Source organism: Protopterus annectens, chromosome 1.part0 (assembly GCF_019279795.1).
Source record: "Protopterus annectens isolate FY-2018-M chromosome 1.part0, PAN1.0, whole genome shotgun sequence".
Classification (NCBI taxonomy): Eukaryota; Metazoa; Chordata; order Ceratodontiformes; family Protopteridae; genus Protopterus; species Protopterus annectens.
In genome coordinates, this window is record NC_056725.1 from 358,376,527 (window position 1) to 358,400,134 (window position 23,608).

A 23,608-nucleotide genomic window follows, 5' to 3' on the forward strand; every position below is an offset into this window, starting at 1 on the left:
TAAATTTGGGATTTGCTGATTCATGTTTGTACTGCACTAAGCTGGCACTGGAGCTTGCACCTTTCCTGGAACTTTCTAGAAAACCTTGTGGCTTCTTTGGAAATCCTGTAGCTGCTGCATACTATGTACATGTGCTGTGCGGCCAGCTGAAACCATGCTCGTCACTCACAAGCATACTTGTATGTCTTTCTGTCACTGCATGTATTTGACAAATCTGTATGGCTTTGCTCAACATTAAATCACTGTCACAAAGTAAAATCTTTCTCACAGCAGCACTGTTAATACCACATACAAGCCTGTCCTTCATCAGCTGATCTTTTAGAACACCAAACTGACACGTTTTAGCTCTGTTTCTCAAGTCAGTTATATAAGCTTAAATGTTTCCCCTGGTTTCTGATCTCTTGTGTAATTCTGATGTAATATTCATCTGGGGGGTTGCACATTTCTCTGAACTTGCGATTCAAACACTCTGTCTTCCTTGATTCAGCTTGTACAACAATATGACGGTCCGCACCTTCTCCTTCAAACACTGCTGGTGCAGACGCAAATGAACGCTCTCCTTCTATGGCTTCAGACCTTGCTAGGTTTAGCAAAATGAATGCCCTTGTGCATGCATATCTGCATAAGCTACTTGTATGAAAATATTCTACTCTTGCTCAAATAGTCTCCAGTTTTCTACAATATTCTGATCAAATATAAGTGGTATGGGTTTTCAAAATCCGTCTGCCATATTAACAGATACCAGCGAAGGGTTTTGCAAATAAGCATAAGCATACCCACCTGCACATATGCCAGAACTAATGCCAATAATTGTGCAATGCCTTTGTACTCTGAACTTATACCTTTGTTGGGCTTTTCGGAATTATGAGAATAAACAAGCTTTTAGTATTTTCAAATAACTGGGCTTTGCAAAATAAACAACTTGGGTTTTTCGATACTTTCAGAATATTCTTGGTAAAAGCAGAAACCATCGGAACCCTATGGCACGTAGAGATAACCACCCCTGTGGCAAGGGCAGCATCTGTTGTGGTTACCTCTACGTGCCATAGGGGAACCCAGATGCTGCCCTTGCCACAGGAGTGGTCCTCAGAGTTTTCACTCGTCCTTCTCCAGCAGGCCTTTTCAGTGACCCTAAAGGGTTGCCTGACTCTCTGGCTCTTGAGACTGTCTGGGGATCATTTGACTCTGGGCCTGGAAGCTTGGGAAGCCATCACCTTAGATGCCAGGTTGAATCATATCCATAGACTATGCAATTCCATTTTTGGAAACACTAGATTTAAATCCCAAACATCTCCCAGATGTACCACCCTGTCAGAGTAAGGATGCAGCCATTGAAATTCAAAATATAATACAAAATTGAGTCATCCAAAAGGTCCCAATGGACCACTGCAGATGTGGGGTCTATTCACGTTTCTTTTTCCCAGAGAATGACAAGGATCTCAAGCCAATTTTGAATTTGAACAGATGTAATCGTTTTGTAAATCAGGCCAGGTTCCAGATAAGTCACAGTGTAGTCCATTCTACCTCTATTAAGGAAGAATGAATGGATGTGCTTACAGTCTTAAGGACGCCTACCATCTTATAACAATTGAGGCATTCCAGGAGGTTTCTGTGCTCCCATCTAAGAGCCAATCATTATGAATTCTGAGTGCTCCCCTTTGGTCTCACTACCCTCCCCAGGGTAATTACCAAATGCATGTCTGTCATGGCAGCCTGGTTCAGACTGCAGGGTTTCCAGATCTTTCCTTTCCTGGATGCTTGGCTCTTAACTGCTTCCACAAGAGCATCTTTAGTCAAGGCCAGGTATACATTAATCCAGCTGTGCAGCTCCTTGGGAATCACAATCAACTATCAGAACTCCAGCTTTCTTCCTGTACACTTGGTAGAGTTCATAGGCTGCACAGTTTCTCAGATTGCAAGACTCCCAGTCCCGAGGGTATTGACTGAGCAGGATCTAGCTTTTTCTTTGTTCTCTTGGCCACACTCCACACCCCAGCTTATTTTATTCACAAACATTTGGGACACAAGGAAGCTGCCATTTGCGTGGTTCTCCTAGTGAGGTACTAAATGAGGGTTCTGCAGTAGATATTAACAGTGCAATGGTCCTATCTAAAACCAGTGGAGTTCTTAATTGTGATGACAGAGATCTGTCAAAATCAAATTGTGGTGGTTGAAGTCTTCCTTGGTATCCACCGGGAGGCTGTTCTCCCTCAACTCCAATGCAGGCATGGTCATGAAATTTGAAGGAAGAGAAGACTGTCCAGTGGATCTGATCCATTACCAACACTAATCTTCACATTGACATCTTGGATATGAGGGAGGACCTCCTTGTGTTGCACGCTTTTCAGGACTTTCTTCCCATAGGTGTGATTTTGGTTCAGACCTACATGTCTGTGGTATATTTGAACAAACGGGGAACCCATTCCTATTCTCTCTGTCAGGAGACCATGAGAGTCTAGCAATGGACAATTTCATCTCAAACGTTTCTGGCTGCAGCACACTTACTGGGAAATCTAAGATATTGGGCAGACATTTTAAGCAGGAACATTACCTTTCTGCAAAAGTAGCCCCTGAATCTGAGAGTTGCCATTTGGATTTTTTGGCACTGGGGCACTCCATTATGTGATCTGTTTGCATCCCCATCCATCACCAGATGCATCAACTATTATGCCTTAGTCTCTCCTCAGGGACAGTCAGCCAGGTGCGCTCTTCTGTATGCTTGCTGATGCCCCCGGTCTCCTGTACAGTTATCCCCCTGACCCCACTGATAGGTTTATACAGAAGTCCGCCCATTGCAGAATGACTGTAATCCTCATTGTTCCCTTTTGGCCCCCTCAGTTGTGCTTCCCCTTTCTTTAGCCTCTTCTGAGGTACCCTCCTTGAGTACTGGATTCCATCCCTGATCTGATCTCATTCCCGGTGGGTCTGGACTTGCACAGCCCTCACGCTGTCAAGCTGACTACATGGTTTCTCCAATTCCCTTGATGGCACATAATCCCAAGCTTTTGGATAGAGTGGTGCATATTTTCTTGTTTTCTCAAAAATTGTCTGTGTAGGGTATATGCCAGTTTAAACATGTTGCTTGTTAGGCTACCTCTAAAAGTTTGAATCCCTTTTCAGCTCCTTTGGAGGTCATTCTAGACTTCCTAGCAGATTTGTTTAACTCAGGCTCCAGTTATTTCACTATTAAGGTACAGTTGGCAGTTATCTCCAGTTTCCTCATTGGTAGGGACAGCATGCTTTGCTCTCAAAATTTCGAAGATTTTCCTCAGTTACCTTTTTAGTACATTCTCTGATCCAGTACCCTGCCCATCCATGGAATTTACCTTTCATGCTTGAGGTGTTGGCTGCACCCCCTTTGAACCTTCTGCTACAGTTGACTTGAAGTTTTTATGCCGAAAGACCTTATTCTTGGTGGCAGTTACTTGTGCCAAGCAGGTGTCAGAACTACAAGCCCTCTCGTCAATACAGCCTTACTTGTTTTCTCTGCATGGGTCCTCCTTTTCTCTCCAAGGTGACTACAGAGAACAATTTGAACCATTCCATTTCCTTACCAGTGTTTTTTCCGGAATTTTCCAACAAGGGGGAATACTTGCTACTTTGTCTTGATGTACATAGACAATTGAGGTTTTAGTTGGACAGAACTAAATCTTTCAGAAAGCTTAAACCATTATTTCCTTTTCCAAGGCCCGGTTGGGCATGCCAGTGTCTAAGGTTACTCTCAAGTGGCTATCTGATTTGTAGTTTTATGGGTATAGATTGAAAGGAAAGCCCTTGCAGGGTAAACCAAAAGGTCATTCTACTAGAGCTATGGTTGCTTCTACAGCTTTCATTTCTAAAGCTGCATTGGATGATTGTGCAGCAGCTAGTTGGGATGGCCCTCGTACCTTTTGTCCCACTAAAAATTCAGCATTCAGTCGAGGTCAAAAGCTTATTTTGGTTCCACCATGTTGCACAATATTTTTCCTTGAGACCTCCGTGGAGTTTTACTTAGCTGCAAACAGTATCCCACAGGTTGAATCCAGACAGAAAAGACAACAACATGTACAAAAGTTGTGAACTTAGCATAAGAATGGATCCACGTTGTCCATTTCCATCTGGTTCAACTTTCCCTTCCTCTTGCCCCTGCTGTAATGGCGAGCCTCTCGTTCATGGGACAACAGTCAGGTTGTTTTTTTCTTTGTTTTAGGGCTCTTAGTCCCCCCCCCCCCATTTAATTTGAGCATTGTCAGTTGGGGAGGTATGGGGCAAAATGAATCTGAGGTAATCCTGATGAGCAAGGGATTATGGTTAGAGGAGGCAGAGTTCAATGGGCTGAAGTCTTTGGTATATGGCTGGTCTATGACAGGAGTCAAATCGATAACCCACAGGTTGAACCAGATGGAAAGAGACCACAATGATCTGTCATTATGGTAAGTATGTAACTTTTGTCTTCCTTTAGTTCACAAAGCCAGTATTGGAAATTCTTAAGTTACCAGGGTCAGATCTTACAAGAGAAGGAGGTGGAACCATCTATTGGAGAGGATTTTGATAACTTAGATTCGTAGGAGGATGAGCTGGCTTGTGTTTGTGGACCAGATCCCCCATCCTCCCATTAATGACTTAGACACTGAGGACACCTTAACCTCTGCTTGCCCTAGAAAAGATATGCCCTTTGGAGAAACCCTTCACAAGATTTAGAAAGAATTCCATTGAGAATTCAGAGAACATTCTCAGGCCCATTGCAGATACAGAGCTTTCGTTGATCTGCTAGGGCTTAGAGCCCTAGCTGTTCTTGCAGTCATTCATGTCCTGGAGAAGGGTACATTTAGTAATGTGTCTTTGGAGCTGGATTTTCCTCCCTCTTGCTCTCAAAAAATATAACTAGTTCTGTGAGATCAAAGATTTTCACAAGTTTCTGTAGAAGAATTTTCTGATTAATCTATCTGCAGCATCCCTGGATAACAGTAAATGGTCTTCATTGGCTTCTTCCAGGAATCCCCATTGCCAATGATGGAGAGTAGAATTCTTAACTGATTTGCAAAGAAAACTTGTACTTTTGCTACACTAACTTTCAGAGCCCTGTAGTGCCAGAATCATATGCTAAATTACCAAAAATGTCTGCTGGATGCTGTAAAGCTCCGGAAATCTCTGACCAGGCTCTGAGGCAGGAAATGTTTAAATTACCTATCATTTCTGCTCAAGTTGTCAGGCTTTCAGAAGAATGTGGCTGCAATGCAATGGAGGTCTCTTGTAGGGCAGCAGCCACCAGGGCAGTTGTCTATAGTCATGCCTGGCTTGAGAATACAGCTGCTGCCAGACCATGTGAAACAGAGCTTCTAACTGCACCCTTGGGTAAGGAGGTCCTCTTCAGCCCCCATGCTGAAGATGCTATTAAATGTTTGGAGAAGGAGGACGGCTAGATGGTGAATTAGTCAAAGTTTTCACTGTGTGGCACATAAATTGTGCAGAATTTACCCAGCTAGATCCTGGTCTGCATACCTAAGAAGGAAAAACAAACAAAGTTAAGGGTAAGAAGTCCAAGTACAGAGAACAATAGCAAGTAAAGTCCCAAGAGATGCCCGAGTCCCACACAGGACAGCCCTTACACAGCTTGGCTACTCCCTCCCATACCCCAAACCCAACCCAACTCTCTTCTGCCATGGAGGATAGGAAGGCATCTAGGGCTGTTTGTAAAGGAATGTGAAGCATAACCCAGGAGCAGTGGGTATTATTCATCCTAAGACAGGGATAGAGGTTACAGTTCCAAAGCAGACTCATGTTAGGGGCCATCCCTGCAGTGGCAAAAGACTCTGATCTCAACCCATTTGTGCCAAAAGAAATCCTAGACTGGACGGCCATTGACAGAGTACCAAAAGGAGAAGAGAATACAAGATTCTTTTCAAGGACCTCTCAAGACTAGACAAGTTCCTCATTAACCCAACATTTGAAATTCTACCATCTTACTGTTACTTTCCCCTCAGGTCATTCTGGCTATTCTGGACTAGAAGAATACCTCTGTAAATATTTCCATAGGCAGGGACCAGAGAAGGTTTCTCTGCTTTGTAGTGGGGGGGGGGTGTTCTAGTTCACCTCCTTTTCCTTTGGCTTGTGTAATGCACCTGGTATCTTTAGCAAACGCCAGGCTGCAGTGATAGCATTCTGTGTGACAAAGAACATCTGCATTTATCTATACCAGAATGACTGGCTAATTTAAGCAGACTCCTTAAAAGGGGACTCAGAAAACCTTAATTTACCTTTACGTGTTTCAAATTCTTGAGACTTTCACTCAACTTGTGCAAGTCATAACTGCCCCAGCAAGGAGAATGGTTTCTTATGAACACTGCTGGATACAAAACTGCAGAAAGCTTCCTTCCAGGGGGCACATTATTTGTTCTTTCTCCAGATATGACTATAGAGAGACTCCATTACTGCAAGGAAATTCCTCAGAACTCTGAGGAACATGGCATCATGCATTATGGTCCCACTGGCACGGCTGCACATGAGGAAGCTGCAGTGTTACTCGAGGAACACATGGTGTCAGCACTCCCAGTCAGGACAGGTTCCCATACCTGTCATGCCCTGTATATTGTGGAAAATGCAGGTACCATTCAAATTTGGATTGCTTTTCAAACCACTGAAACGTTCAGGGCACATGGGGCCAAAACAATATCAGTCAGACACATACGTGTGAAAGACATGAGGCTGTTATATTAGCACTCAAAGCCTTCAAACAGATTTAAAGACAGGGGACCCGCCACATTCCAGTCAACAACACTATTGTGATGTACATCAAAAGCAATTGGTTACTGACTCTTTCATCTTGTATAGATTAGCTATACAAGCATGGAAGAGGAGGCCTTGCAGAAGCTGGAAATGACTCTCGAGTGCAAACATCCCCTTGCAATAGAATGTCTTAGCAGACAAGCTTAGCAGACCTCAGGTTGGCAACATGAGTTGATGTTGAACAGGGAACTCCTCCTGGAGCTAGTCAACAAATGGAATGTGCCAGAAGTAGACATTTTGCTTCCCAGAAAACAAGCAGTTAAAAAGTTTTGCTGTGGACAGAAGCTCCAGCAGTCTGAAAGACAGATGACACCTCTCTGAGCTGGGCAGTCCTATTTCTGTACACTTTTCCTCCTGTATCCTTGATCTCTAGGGTATTGTTGTAGATCAGGGAAGACTGGCCAAAGACCATTCTGATAGACCTCTTATTGCCCAGGCAGCTTTTATTTTTCTCCTGCTAAGCCTAGAATGATCAGAATCTAAAATCTTGACTCCGCAAGTTGACCTCCAGAGACAGAAGAGAGTCCCTGTTGCACCCCATCCTAAAGCTGTCAACACAGATGATTTAGCATTTATTCTTTCCAGTCACATGTTCTTGGAGTACATGCTAGACATTATGATGGAGGCTAGTAGATAACACAAAAAAATCATACCAAGCAAAGGGGGAAAAGATTCTCCCATTGGTGCCTACCCAGGTATCAGAACTTAGACAGCTAAAATGTCCCTGGTCTTGAAGTATCTGACAGATCTTTATAATACTGCCCTATCTTATTCCTCTGTTAGGCTCCGTATGTCTGCTGTTTCAGCTTGCCTGCCACTTGATCCGTCACATTATATTCTTGGCTGCAGAAAAACACTTCTTCAGTGGGATTTTGCATCTTAGACCATCTAGAAGAATCATTACTGCACCATAGGACCTCAGCTGTATTAGAGAAGCTCACCCTGGCCTCTTTTGAATCAGCTTCTTCTTTCCCCCTCAAGTTCCCATCTTGGAAGACTATTCTTGGTGGCTGTGAAATGTGCTAGGAAATCTCAGAATTTACAAGTCCTGATGTGCATTGAGGCATTCTTATTCTTCCACAAAGACCTGGTGCCACTCTGCACTAGCTTTTCATCCATGTCCAAAGTAGTGACTAGGATTTCTCCTTATCAGGACATCCACCTCCATAGTCCTCAGGCCAAGGGTGAGAGGGCAAACTACATCCTCTGAATGTGCATAGACAACTTAGATTTTATTTGGTTTAAGAACATCAGAGTCCTTTTTGTGTATTTTGCAAATGGCAAGGAAGAAAAGCCTGTAAACTGGCAATACAATTTCACATTGGATAGCTTTTTATTAGTCTGTTCATGGTAAACCAATACCAGGTCACAAGAAGGCACATTCCTCTAGAGCCTGTGCAGCCCCAACAACATCCCTCAGAGGAGTAATCACATATTAGAAGCAACTAATTGGTCCTCAGTGCAAATCTTCTCTAAACATTATAATCTGGGGTTGCATGCAGGGTCAAGGCAGAATTTGCTTCTGCCACCCTAAGGAACACAAGCACAGCTAGCCACCCACTGGTCCAGTGCTGTGGGAGTCATCATATTGAAAGGACAGCTGCAGTGAATATTATGATTCTAGTACAGTTGTGTTCGGACCTTATCTTAATTGTATATGTTAGAGTAATTTCACTGTTGTTTTCCATGTTCTCGTGACATTATCCTCTCTCCTCTGTGGTTGAACATCCTGTGGTTAGGGGTGATTACTCATTTTCCTGTCCTCCCACCTTCCCCCATCTCCTACCAGGCCACCCAAAGAATTGAATAGCGGAGCCTTTTTGTCTGTGGGGATGTCTCGTCCCTAGTCAGTTATGCTGTGGCTCTTGGACCACCATGAGTAACCACCCACTGACATTTATGTGGGAGGTTGTCTGCTGAAGTCATGAGATGAAGTTATAATGCTGGAATTGAGCCAACCATGGCAGGGTATCCTATAGATGAGGAATGAAACAGTAAATATGCCAAAACAGCTACAGTTATGCTAAGTTCTAACACAATGCTGCTTTGGACTTTACTTAATCTGCACCTTTGTATATTACTTTCATGCCTGTCAGTGTCTTGTGTCTTTAACTCTGCTAGAAGGGAAACATCTATCTGGCAAAATGGTGCAGACATTTAAGGCAATGGGCTTCTAACCAACTTCATCCTTTAGTCCTGTGTTTGATTCAGTCATTCTCCATTATGCAGACTGTTGAACACTGTGAAAGTCATTTAACCAACTAGGGCATCTGGATTGCCAGTGAAAAGAGGTGCTTTTGGCTAGTAGTGTTATCCAAATAATATAGAAGTAGACACATTTTTTCTTTATTGGATGGTCATAAAACTTTGTCCAAAACCCTTGCTTTCTCTAGGTGATTTTTGTGAGTAGATTGTCTTGCATAGAATAAGCAGTCTTTGTAGAATCACAGAAACGTACTGCCATTTCCTGCATACATAGGTTGATGTTTGTACTGCTTTGTCATAGTAAGAAATGTAGACAGTATAATGACAAGCATCTGTATTTAAATTAACAGAACATAGGACAGATTCACTGTAGGATGCATATGAGATGGCCTTTATGCTTCTGGATACCAAAACTTGTATTCATTGGATATTATTGCTTTAACTTTCTCAGATGGTATCTGTTAACTGTAAGCATTACATCACTTTTTTTTAATTAAATATTTATTTTGTTACTTATGGGATTTAACCTTGTAATTTTTCTGATTCTCTGTTTGCCCATCAGTTAGAGTGCTCTTGGTTGTAATCAAATCTATAAGCAGATCGTGTCCTCGGAAAAACATCATTAGGTATCTTTGTCCGCATAGAGCAAATTTTTAAAATTGTGACACCAGCTTACAGCATGTGGTCACAGATTATTAGAAGATGCAAATTAGAGGCTGTTCAGGAAACTAACCTCCATCCATTTAGGTAGGTCACTGTCAGGGTCAATGAAGTTATTCATATGTGGATGACCTCCTCCCTCAGGTCTTTTAATCTTCATTAAGTGGTCTTAGTTTTCTGTTTTTCATGCTTCATCAGTTGCAAATTCATATGATTTTTTACTTTTTTTTTTTATTATAGAGGTAAAGTTTGTATTCTGGGGTGCTGCTGAGAGTATGAGGAGTTGAGGGGACAGATGACCAAGATTGTGCCTCAGGGCTGATGAGGGAGAGCCCTCTCGTTTGTGAAGTTTAAGGCTATGATTGAAATAGGGACTTCCAAGATGGCTGCACATTGGGAGAGCTAGAGTCAAGCTGTTAATCAGTGTGAAAACACAAAACTCAACAGAGAAGGCCAGTAGACGTTTGTGTTTATGGGTAAATTTCAGTAACTGGCTGGTAAGTGTACTGCCTGTGTGCCAGGAAAAAAGAATCACAGAGCATCTGGAAAAATCAGCTACAAAAAGTGAGGAAGAAACACTGACTGGGGAAAATTCTACAAAATGCAGTGCAACCTCCAGACATGACTTCCAGTAACCTACAGGAAGATGTAAGCTCCACACAGACCTGATTAAAACAAATGAACCACTCGTGGAGTATAACAAAAACAATAAAAGGCTGGAAAAATGGAAGACATTTTAAACAAATATTCAGATGAGGTGATAAAGCTGCAAAAATCAGAGTTTGAAATGAGGAAAAGTCTGGCTGAATATGATACTGGTCGGGAAGAGGTGTTTCAAAACCTAATAGAATTGGAGGACAGAGCATGTAGGGAAAACCTGAGATTTTCAGCTATACCAGAGAAGCTGCAGGGGCAGACAGCGTTCATTTTATGAAAGCAGAAATAAGCAACTGGACTGGTATTCCACAGCAGGAGTTTTTAGCTGAAAGGCCACATCATGTTTATGCTTCATACCTGGCTATGAGAAAACAACCTAGACCTTTAATAGTAAGGATGCATTCCTACCATCAGAAGGAGTTGATTCTGACAAAACTGTGGCAGAAGGACAAAATACTAAAAGTGGAAGACAAAACTGTGGCAGAAGGACAAAATACTAAAAGTGGAAGACAAAACTGTGGCAGAAGGGACAGAATACTAAAAGTGGAAGACAGAGTGTTTGTAGAGAATGATTACTCATTGTACACCAGGCAGAATAGGAATAAATTCATTCCACTATTCAGGGAATGTTGATATGCAGGTATGAAATTCAAACTGCTGTACCTTCTGTCTTCAAAGTATTCTTCCCAGGAGGGACAAAAAAATAATTTTTTGATGAAGTACTTGCTAAACGAGGAAATACAAAAGTTTGTCCAAAAAAGTGAGCTGTGAAACAGGAGGAGATTTCGCTTCTTATATTTCTGGTAATAAAGACCACAGAGAGAGACTACCTATGAAATGTTTTCCATTGTTTCAGTGGCAAATGTTGGAGAAGGAAGGGAGCAGAAGAGCTGACTAGAAGAATTGAGAGTACACTGGAAAAGAAGCAGAGACAGGATTTGGGAGATGGAGATGAACAGTAATTAAACCAGTAACTTAATGTGGGATTACAGTGCAATAATTATATTTGTGAAATATGACAGAACAAGAAAATCTGGAAATGTTGGACTTTTTCAGATTATTCTTGGATTCCTGGGGGACTCTAAAGTATATGCCCTATTTCATGCCATTAATGTTCAGAGCAATGCTTTGGAGGGGGGAAGAGAGTAGAGAAAGTTAATTGTAAGTAAAGAAAACAGTTTTTCTTAATAGTACTATTTTTGTACTGTACATTTTTCTGTGCATGATATAAAGTAAACGTTTTCTTGGTTATTTTTAAGTTTAATGATGATTGTAAATAGGTGCTACTGTTCTTTTTCCCCCCTTTCTTTCTCCCTCTCTCTCCTTCAATTTTAAGAAGTGTAGGCACTGCAATGTAAAAAAAAAAAAAAAAAAAAAGCCTGGTTAAAAGAGAGTGGAAAAAGAAAAATTAATGTGCTTTATACCATTCTTGCATGGGGGAAGGATTGGATTAAGGACCTTAGATTGATTTAGTAACAAGTTTTATGAGAAAGCAAGTTTAGGCACTTGGGCTTCAGGCCATTTATTTTCCATTAAGAAGGTGTGGTCTGCAAATGAGACACAGCCCAGAAACTCAGTGTGCCACTCAACCACAGCCCATAAGGCATAACAACGTACCCAACACTCTAGTCATAGGTGACTCTATAGTCAGGCACACTGATGTTCCACTCGGCAGGCTAAACCAGGAGAAAGTGCCAGGATCCACCACATAATGCACACACTCAGGTCATTCCACAAGTACAAATATGATACTGTCATTGTCCATGTTGGTGTGAATGACCTGAGATGTACCTCCCTGGACTACATGAAAAGAGACATGGAGGAGCTGTCCAATCTTGTAGCACAGGCAGGTATGACCCTAGCCCTGAGTAGCATCCTGCCTTCACCCAGAATGAAACCACAGTACAAGGACAAAATGATTGACGTCAACAATTGGCTAAGCTTCTAGTGTCCTTCTAAAGGCATCCAGTATCTGTCTGCCTGGGATGACATGATCGATGGACCACGATGCTTTGCCAGAGATGGCCTGCACCTGTTGCCCTTGGGATACCAGATACTGGCAAAGGCTCTTGCCACCCCTATAGTACCTTTTTTAGGCAAGGTTCAAATGACAAATTCACCACTGTAACAGGTACAAGCAAGCAAAATCTGAGGGTAATGCAACTCAATGCTAGAAGTCTAAACCTCAAAATGCATTCATTTGAGGCACTCCTTAAAATCGAGAACATCGACATCTGTGCAGTGACAGAGATCTGGTTCAAGGCTCCAGAGAGCACCCCTGCATTACCAGGCTGTAATTCATACCACACCATTCGGCCACCTAACCTGGACCAAAACACTAAAGGCAGAGGTGTGTCCATATTCATTAAGGATATCCAGACCTCCAGGCTAGTTGCTCAACATAATGCATCCGAGATTTTCTAAGTGCAACTAACTCTGGGCAAGACCGTAATCTAAATTGTAACTTTCTACAGATCCCCCACCATGCCCCAGAATTCCCACTCCTCATTTCTTGATACACTGGAAAATTTTAGGGTACAACCCAACACCCTAATAATGGTCGATTTCAACTGCCCCACCATTAACTGGGAAAACTGCTCATGTACCAACTCTTTTGCTCAACGTTTTCTAGAATTCATGAATTCCAATGCCTTGGATCAACCTGTCTACACCCCCACCAGGGGCAGCAATATCCTAGACCTGGTCATTACCAACATGGGCAACCAGTGTTCCACACCAGAGGTCAATTTCTCTTTGGTCAGATCCGACCACAAACTAATCTCCCTAGACATCCCCATCCTGCCCCCACCCCCATTAGGGAAACCACCGTTAAAAATTTCTCCAAAGCCAACTTCACGCTTCTTAAGACAGAATGGAAAACTTCACAACACCCATGCATACAGACAATTGAGGTACAACTGCTGAATCCTACACAAATGCACTTTATAAGCACTTACATGAGTGCATGGATCATGCTATCCCTAACAGAACCAAGATGCTATCCTCCAAAAAAGGAAGCCAATCTGGTGGTCCCCTGCCATAAGCAAACTACAACAGAAGAAAGAAACTGTTGAAAAAGAGAGTAAAATCCCACGATTGGAGAAACTCCCTGGTCTGCCTCAGTAAGAAGCTGAGACCCCTCATAAAATCCTCCAAAGCTAGTTACGAAAGCAAAATCGTCACTGATTCTAAATACAACCACAAATTATTCTATAGCTATGTCAAGAATCTCGATGGCAACACTCAGATCTGCTCTGAGTTATAGCACAATGGCATTGAATATACAGAACCAACTGGTATTGCCAACACCCTGGCAGATAGGTTCAGTGCTAACTTTACCCCCCTCTCACCCCCTAAAGGGCCCATCTCTATACCCGAAGAATGCAAAGTTCCTGTAATCACGGCTGCACCGGTAAAAAACACACTCTCCAAAGCCAAGGAGACAGCATCCATGGGATCTGACAACATCTCAGGCTGCCTTCTACACGAACTGCAGAATGAACTGGCACCCCACCTAAGCACCATGTTCAGTCATAGTCTCACCTCAGGCTCTGTGCCCACTGAATGGCGCCCAATAATGGTTATCCCACTCCACAAGGGGGGGAAGCCACCACGGACCCCAGGAACTACCGCCCCATTGGCCTAACAAGCCTGGTCTGCAAGGTCATGGAACGTATCATCATGGAACTTATAAACAAAGACATTGGTAATCTCCAAACTCTGGACCCCACCCAGTTAGGGTTTGTAAAAGGCAGATCATGTCTCCTAAACCTGATAGACTTCTTTGAAGCAGTCACCAAAGCCGTAGACAAGGGTAAGATGGTTCACACAGCCTACCTAGATCTCGACGAGGCTTTTGACACCATCCCCCACTCTGGAATTTTAGATGAACTCACTAAACTAGGTATAAATCCCTGTGTCACCAGATGGGTTGCCAACTGGCTCACTGACGAAACCCACACCGTGAAAGTAGCAGACTCCAAATCCGACTTCAGACCAGTGATAAGTGGAGTACCACAGGGTTCAGTCCTGGGTCATCTCCTGTTTGGTATTTACTGCTCTGAAGTACAGGCTAATACAGAAGGTCTTTGGCTAATGAAGTTTGCAGATGACTGCAAACTAGGAGCCATAATCGAAACTTCTAACAATGTTGACATCCTACAAAACAGCCTCAATGAGACAGATGCCTGGTGTCAAAGCCATGGCCTCAAGCTCAATGCCAAAAAGTGCATTGTCGTCGTCCCCTTTGGTGAAAACTCTGTACCCATGAGCTACCACATAGGTGGTAGTCTACTTAACACTGAAAGTGTGATGAGACCTTGGAACACAGGTGGACAGTAGTCTCTCCTTTGATATTCACATCGCCACAGTAGTCAGGAAATCCTTCTACTGTGGCACACTTCATCACAAAAGGTTTCTCATCCAGGAAAAAAGAGGTCATTGTCCCTCTATTTGTCACACATTATAGAGTACAATGCCCCTTTTGGTATGTACCTCACAAGACATCTACAACAACTGGAAAGGCCACAGAAATAACTCACAAAGAGGATTACCGGCCTCAAACAGATGCCCTATGCAGACTGCCTCAAAAAGCTCCAGCTTTACTACGTCGCATATCGCATACTCAGGGGCGATCTCTGCCTAACAAACCCAAAGCTGTTGGACATGCTCCACTTAAAGAAATCCCAATCCCGCCGAGCTACACGGTCTAGGGACCTAAACCTTGTCACCACAATAAAAAGAACATGTTGGAGGGATAGATTCCTGTCCCAGAGACTTCCCATACTCTCAAACAAACTACCTATCTGTATCAAACAAAGCTCCTCATTAGCACTCTTCAAGAAAAATTTGATGATTGGATGGGAAATAGGAAATTCAACCCGGGGATCACCTCTGTGGCTCTGCTCAACAGGGGCACAGGAAAATAATTTTCTTGGGTAGCGAAAGCCAGGGTACCTTTTTGGCTAGGCTTATTAAGGCCCTAGGGCCAATAGCCTAGTACCAACCTATGAATAAATGAAAAACAATATTGAATATTATGAGGCTTTTTCTAGCAAATGAATGTTTGCTTAGTAACAATTCTGCATCTGGCCCACAATTCTCCATGGAAACAACCTGATACAGAAGTTGACTGCCTGCTTCTTGTTTCTGCATGGACACAATCTGATAATGAGAAGTTGTCTGTTTGGTTCTCTTTTCTCCCTGGAGACAATCTGATAAAGAGAAATTGGTTGCAGTCTGGTGGAGAGTGATTGGCTGGGGGGAAAACAAAAAGAAAAAAGAAACTGGCTAGGATATAATGTTCTCTGTAAGCATTCGGGGGGTCTCCAGCTGGGAGAGCTATAAAGATAAGACAGAACCAGTTAGCACTTAGAAGCACAGACTGCATCATGTGTCTTAGCATGGATGACCTTTCTTTTAGGTTAACTCAAGTCTTGGAGTGTGGCTGTCAATTTGGGACTTTTGTTCCTATTAGGAGGGTAAAACTTCAATATTTAAAGATGTACATAGTGCATAATTTTGTGTATTAATAGGTTTTAGTGGGTTATTTTTTTTTGAGGGCATTCAGTAAAACAAAATTATTTGTAAGATGTGACATAGGCTCAAACAAATATGACACAAACTACTGTATAATACAACCTGTCAGCCATATATACAGGTAACACAAAAGCTGGAACTAGACATTTAACAAAAAAGGTGTTATGCATAAAAGGTGGGAATAATAACTTTTTAATACAATGATGCTTTCTGTAATGTGTCTAAATGTCAGTGGTCTCGCAGATAAATACAAAAAAGAAAGAATAGTGAACTATATTAAAAATGTAGAGTACAAATAGCTATGTTACAGGAGACACACTTGGAAAGAACTGAATATGTGAAGTTGATAAAGAAAAGTTTTCAGGATGGTTATTCAGCGGAATACCTTGGACAAAGTAAATGAGAAGTACTTGTATTAATTCCAAGAGGAGCTCCAGTAGTGATATAAGAGGACAAAAAAGATGATAATGGCAGATTTGTAGTGCTAAGGGGCTATTGGCAAGGGAGGAGGATTACACTGGCATGTATTTATATTCCACCTAAAATTGCTATAATGGAGCGTAAGAAAATTCTGGGATAAATAATTGTTTTTTAGCAGGGAATATTACTTATAGAGGTGGAGACTGTAATTGCAACAGTCAAAATGTGCCTGGGGGCCCATAAGGGAAAGTACAACAAAGGAGGGTAGATGTTCGAAGAAATTTATGAAAATATTTGACATGGAAGATGCGAATTCAGTAGTAGGAGTTTTGAATTTACATATTATTCTGCAAGATATAAAAACTGGGTGATGCTAGACAGAATTTACATTTCAGAGGAACATGTGCATTTAATTGAAGGTCTTGATACCACCTAATAACTATATCAGATAATGCACCAATATTAACTAAAATAAAAACACGTGATAATAAAATAAAAATGAGACACTGGTGCTTTCTCACCTATCTGTTGAAAAGAGAGGAATTTAAGGAATGAGTAGTGGAGATTATTTAGGAGCTATTTGAGAGGATAGAAATTACTTCTGAAAATATAGCTAGAGAGTGGGGTAAAATTAAGATAGTTTAAAAATAGGGTGGAAATAAAAAAGGGAACTATGATTAATAAGTAACAAGAATTATTTAAAGGGACTGACAAATGTTAGTGTCACAGAATAGGGAGTATCTCACAGAACAAGAAGAGGATCAAGTGTGGGATGCTAAGCAGAAAATAAGGGATTAATGTCGATAATATACATGACTGCTGTTAACCAACTGTTTCTGATAATACTAGATCACAAAAACTTTTAGCAAAATGACTCGGGCAGTAGAAAGGGTTGTCGCCAAGCTTAGGGGAGCCTGTAACAAGGAGAGTAACAAGATCCTGTATAGGTATCAGAAATATTTTGGAAATTCTATGGATGTCTGCATAAAGCAAAGATATGTGGAAATCAAGGAAAGATACAAATGGAAATGTTTATGGAAGAATTAAATATGCAAAGGTTAGAGGTAGATGAGGCTCAATTACTAATAGGACAAGAGGAGATGAGATAAAAATTGTGATGTATAACCAATCTACAGAAAGGTCCCAAGGAATAGATGGTATTCCTATGGAGGTTAGGAAGCTAGGAGGGGAAAAAACCGATAAAGATCTGGAAGGTTTTGTTTAACAGTATTTTGAGTGGAGGAGAAGTACCAACATCTTAGAAGAAAGCAGTGGTAGCTGTAATACCTAATGAGGGTAAGGATCCATCAGATCCAGCTTTATACAGGCCCATTTCAATACTAAACCAAGATTATAAAGTGTTCATGTCTATAATGGCTAAAAGAATGGGAAAAGTAATGCCAAACTTGACAGATATGGATCAGTCTTGTTTTATTGAGGGGAGGCAAATATTTGACAGCATTAACAGAACAGGGAAGCAGAATGCAATAAAGTATTGTTGGTGGCTGTTGATGCAGAGAAAGCATTCGACAGAGTAAGCCCGGACTTTAATGAGCAGGGCAATGGAAGCATTTGCACTTCTTAAAAAATATAAGGTTGATTAGGAGGATGTATGAGGTATCGCAGGCAAAAATTAAAGTGGGTGGGGTCCTCTCTGATAATTCCTGCTTGTGCACAGGAACCAGGCAGGAGTGATGTTCTTCGTGTTTCACTGTTGCAGTCATCACACTTGGGTTATCCTGCCAGGGGTAGCCCTCAGTCAGCCTGAATACCAGAGGCTTAGTATTTCTGTGTCAGTTGCTGTCGCTTCAGCACTGGTGTCAGGTCGTCAGGGGTATAAAAACAGGCACCTGATGCCATTACATCAGTCTTTCTTGCTGAGAAGCCTGAAGCAGTTCGCATGAGTGCCAGTCGGCCACTACCTGAGTTTTCGTTTCTGAAACTGAATCATCTTGAAGTCTTGTAAAGTTAAGTACCCCGTTGGGGATCCTTTTTTCTTGCTCTACCCGATGTCAGAAAAAGTTAACAATTGTTTCGCCTGTGGAAAGCAAATACCACACTGAGATTGCCATTCTAACTGCGTCACCTGTTTAGGCCTAGACGACGACATACCTCACTGTCAGTTTTGTGCTTTGTTCAACGCCCGAACTGTTGCCCTTATTGTAGCTAAATACTTTCATTCTCAATCTCCTTATTCCGAAATGACTTCGGTAAGCCATCCGACTACCAATCTTCTGAAAAAACTTAAGTTAGTCGCCAGTTCACCAGTACTCAGTGAGGTGCTTTTGCAGCCCCTAATGCCCGCTTTGATGGATTTGCAGGCTGCTACCGAGACCCGTTCACAGTCCGGTATGCCGCAAGACTTTTCTTTGACTATGGAACCTGCAGATGTCACTACCTTGGATGGGTTCCGAGCCGCTGCGTAGGCACAGGCTTCTGAGGAAGCTCTTCGCACTACCGATATTCAGCACAACCCAACGACTTTTGCGTCTTCAGTTCTTTCTAAAACTACCAAGTTTCTAAGGCCAAGAGTATGAGCTACGCCTTTAAAAAACGACGACCCAATCTCAAGCTTCTGCTTCCTTGCCACAATCTCAGATGCTTAAAATCATGCTGATTAGGGGAAGCCAGCCTTCCCCTGCTAAAAGAAAAAGGGACTTGTCCCCAGCAGCTTTATCTGACCAAGAGTCCGACAACTGTAGGGTTTCTGATTATGAAGACATGCCCTTATCTGCCTATGAGGATTCAGATGCAGAGGAATCCATTCCTTCTGCCTCCCCTCCAGAGGATTTTTCTTTTGGTGAAACCCTACATACTTTGTGAGAGCATTCCTGTTGGGAATGCCAGGATTATCCTCAGTCCAAAAAGACTCTGGGAATTTTTAGATCTACCACAGCACAGACCCTTAGCTATCCCTCCTGTTCTGGATGTTGTGGATGATGCCATTATGGAATCCAGTCTAACTTCTGATACTTTACCCTCCTGCTCCAAGGAAACCTGACAGGTACTACAGAGTCCCTGACTCTCTCAAATTTCTCTTCAAAAATCCTCCTGCTGACGCAGAGGTCATCTGCCAAGGACCTAAAGGAATAAAAGCAGCTACAGCTAAGAATCCCACCCTCTCAGACAGGGATTCCCGAGCTTTAGACAGATGGGGTAAAAAAGTATACACCTCTGCAACTCTCGCCATTAGAGCATTTAATTGTCAGTTCCACATGCTGAAATGCCAGCAACATACTATAGAACTTATTAAGCAAAAATTATCCACCTTTCCTGACTGTGCAGAAAATAAAGATTTACAGCATCTTATGCATTCTGCCAGCCAAGTCAGCAAGCATACCCTGCAATATGGGTTTGACGCCCTAGAAGCATCTTGCAGGGCAGCAGTCACAGGTTTTTTACTTAGAAGGCATGCCTGGCTTACGGAGCAGACCTTGCTAGACCATGTCAAATCAAAATTATTGGACGCTTCTCCAAACAAGGACCATCTGTTTGGCACCAAGGCAGAAGAGGTTTTAATAAAGATGGAAGAAGATGGAAGAAAAGGCTAAGTCTATGCAGACAGTCAAAGATTTTTTGCAAGTGCAGCCTCCAAGATTTAGTAGGCATTGCCCCTCAAAACATTGGTCCTTTCCAGCACCCTCAAGCACATCTCAAAACTAGACTCTGGAAACAGAACCCCCCCCCCAGATTACAGTCTCAGGGTATGCAGAGATCTAAGCAATGGAGTACCTCCACTTCTAAAGCAGGGAGTGCTAAGCCACCCCCTTACGGAAAGAATTCACAATGACTTCTCAACTCCACCCCTCACCTCTGCCGAATTGCTCGTGCCCCTAGGAGGAAAACTTGCCCACCATGCAAAAAAAATGGACCTCCATCACCAACGATTGATGGGTCCTCAACATAGTATCCCAGGGGTACAAATTGTATTTCCACACACTGCCAACCCCAAAAGGGTTCCCAGACCTTCCTCCAAACCAGTGGGCAGAGGCACTAAACCAGGTTCAGTCTCTGCTCTCCATAAGGGCAATCCAGTCTGTTCCTGCAGAACAGATAGGCCAAGGTTTTTATTCCAGACTTTCCCTGGTACCCAGAAAAGAGGGCACCTGGTGCCCAATCTTAGATCTATCCATTCTAAACACCTTCCTGGTGGTACCAAAACTCAAAATGCTCACCCTACAGCAGCTTCTCCCTATACTTTCCAAAGATTCCTGGTTAGCCACCCTAGACCTAAAGGAGGCCTATCTGCACATCCCAGTAAGGGACTCCTGCAGGAAATATCTATGTTTCAGGGCAGGATCTATGCATTATCAGTTCTCTGCACTTTCCTTTGGCTTATCTACTGCTCCCAGAGTTTTCACAAAATGCCTGGCTCCAGCCATTGCCTATTACAGACAGAGAAATATTCAAATTTACCCCTACTTGGACAATTGCCTAATTCAGGCAGACAGTCAGGAAAAACTGTTGCAGCACCTGACATTTGTAAAGGACCTTCTAACCACCCTGGGGTACTCTATCAATGAAACGAAATCCAAACTAGTCCCCAGTCAAAAAATTGTATTCCTTGGAGCATGCTTAGACACAGCATCCCAGATGGCATTCCTTACTCCAGAAAAAAAAGCCCATCTGACAGGCTACTTCACTCAAATGGTCAGCAGAACCCAGCTATCTGCAAGGGAAATCCTACAGTGTCTAGAGTTCATGGCCTCCTGCATTCTACTAATTCTGTATGCCAGACTGCATATGAGGAAACTTCAGTGGTACTTAAAAAGCTTTTGGTGCCAACATTCTCAGGACCTGGAAACTATCATACCTATGATATCTTGTCTAAGGAAAGAGTTCCTTTGGTGGGCAGCAGCATGCAACCACAACAAAGGGCTTCCCTTTACACAACCCCACATCACCCAGACCCTAACCACAGATGCATCACGATTATGCCTGGGGTGCACATCTTGATGGAAGGTGCATTCATAGCCACTGGAGCCCAAATCAAATTCATCTGCACATCAACCAAAAAGAGATGCTAGCTGTTCAGCACACTCTGACAGCTTTTAGATCCCTACTCTCACCAGGGCCCTTACTAATCAAAACCAACAACACCACAGTGATGTAGTACATAAACAAGCAGGGGGGATCCCACTCTTACCCACTCTGCAGACTAGCCATGACCCTGTGGAAAACGGCCTTAGCCATGCATATTCATCTGCAAGCTCAATTCCTGCCAGGCAACCAAAACTCTCTGGCAGACAACATAAGCAGAAATCTCCTAGATCCATACGAGTGGCAATTAAACCACAACACCTTCAGCCTTGTGACCCAGAAATGGGGTACTCCAAAGGTGAATCTATTTGCCTCCGCCTACAACCACCAGCTCAGCAAATTCCGCACCAGGAGTACCTCACAGCAAGGCCTGGAAAGTGGATGCCCTATCCTTCCAGTGGACAAACCTCGCAATCTATGCATTTCCCCCTCTACCTCCTCTTACAAGAGTATTAATAACTCAAGGTAAGGGAGGAAAGACCAAGGGCAATCCTGATTGCCCCAGACTGGCCACGCCAACACTGGTACCCACTACTGCGCAGTCTGTCACCATTGCCTCCATGGCACCTACCCCAATTCCCTACTCTCCTGACTCAGCAAGAGGGACAGTTCTTGCATCCACGGTTGCAGACCCTGAACCTTGCAGCCTGGCTTATCCCTTGACTTCTCCTCCAGTGGCCAGCCTAAGCAAGCAGGTACTGGATGTCATACGTGAAGCCAGATGACCCAGTACAAGGAAATCCTACGCTGACAAGTGGAAAAGGTATTGTTCCTAGATTCACACTAAAGGAGCAGATACAGCACAGCCCTCCTTACCTCTCATCCTGGATTACCTAGCAGACCTACTCCACAGAGGCCTCTCCTTCTCCTCCTCCATTAAGATCCATGCCTCTGCCATCTCTGCTCATTACAGCACTGAGCCACTTCTGTTCTCTCACCCTCTCATCAAGCAGTTCCTGAGAGAGGCTAACAGCTTAAGGCCACCAAGAAGAGCCCCCACCCCTGCTTGGGTCCTTAACTTTGTGTTTGAAAAGCACACGCTACCCCCCCTTAGAGCCTACAGTGTCAACAGAGTTAAAATTCCTCTCTTGGAAAACAGCCTTGCTTCTGGCCATCACTTCAGCTAGAAGAGTGTCTGAGCTACAAGCACTTATGGCTGTGGAACCTTTCATTATTTTTCATGCAGACAGGGTCTCCCTCAGGACTAACCCAATTTTCATACCTAAATTGGTGTCCAGTGTGGCTCTCAACCAATCTATTCATTTGTTCACCTTTTTCCCTAAACCTCAAAATAAGGGGGAAAGGATCCTGCACTCTTTAGATGTGCACAGACAGCTCAGATTGTGCTTGGATAGGACTAAGCCCTTTAGGAAATCTGACCAGTTACTAGTCAGCTTTGCACCAGGGGCAGAGGGAAAGGCCATATCAAAACAAACCATCTCCAAATGGATAGCACGGTGTATCCATTTCTGTTACAAACACCATGGGAAACCACCCCCACGGGGGGTAAGAACACATTCCACTAGGGCAACTTCAACCTCCGCAGCTTTTCTCAGAGGGGTCCCTACCAGGGCATCCTAGAAGCTGCAACATGGAGTTCTGTTCATACCTTAACCAAGCATTACCACCTGCTTATCTTTTCCAAATCCAGGGCAGGCTTTGCAACTGCAGTCCTGCAGGGCATACTAGCCATCCCCAACTCTTGACTGCCTCCACCCTTTCTTCAGCTTTGGGAATCAACCCAAGTGGGGAGACTGCAACAGTGAAACACGAAGAACATAGTACAGTTGTGTACACTTACCATCATTGTAGATGTTCAAGTGTATTCACTGTTGCAGTCCTGGTTTCCCACCCTCCAGCCTCCTTGTATCTCTCTCTCTTCCTCCCTCCTTACAGGGCTATTGGTATTTACTTTTCACTGGTGATGTTTTTCCACCATAAGTTAGCTCCCTATTTGGGGCCTCCTGACATTTTGGGCAAGAAAAACTGATGTAATGGCGTCGGCTGCCTGCTTTTTTATACCCCTGACGACCTGACGTCAGTACTGAAGCAATAGCAACCAACGCCGAAATGCTAAGCCTTTGGTATTCGGACTGACTGAGGGCTACCCCTGGCAGGATAACCCAAGTGTGATGACTGCAACAGTGAATACATTCAAACGTCTACATTTATGGTAAGTGTACACAGCTGTACTTTCCCCATTTGTTACTTGCATTATATTTAGAACCATAGACAAAGAAAATAAGGGACTCAGAATTTCAAGGATATCATTGGTATGGTAGTCAACAAAAGCAGGCTGTATTTGCAGATGATATTATTTAAT

At 43.0% G+C, this 23,608-nt stretch overlaps 1 protein-coding gene across 1 annotated transcript in view; it reads left to right on the forward strand.

Annotated features, from left to right (window-relative positions):
- LRPPRC (leucine rich pentatricopeptide repeat containing) overlaps positions 1-23,608 on the forward strand; it is a 1,486,422-nt gene that overhangs the window by 1,235,144 nt on the left and 227,670 nt on the right. The gene's annotated exons all lie outside the window — the stretch shown is intronic.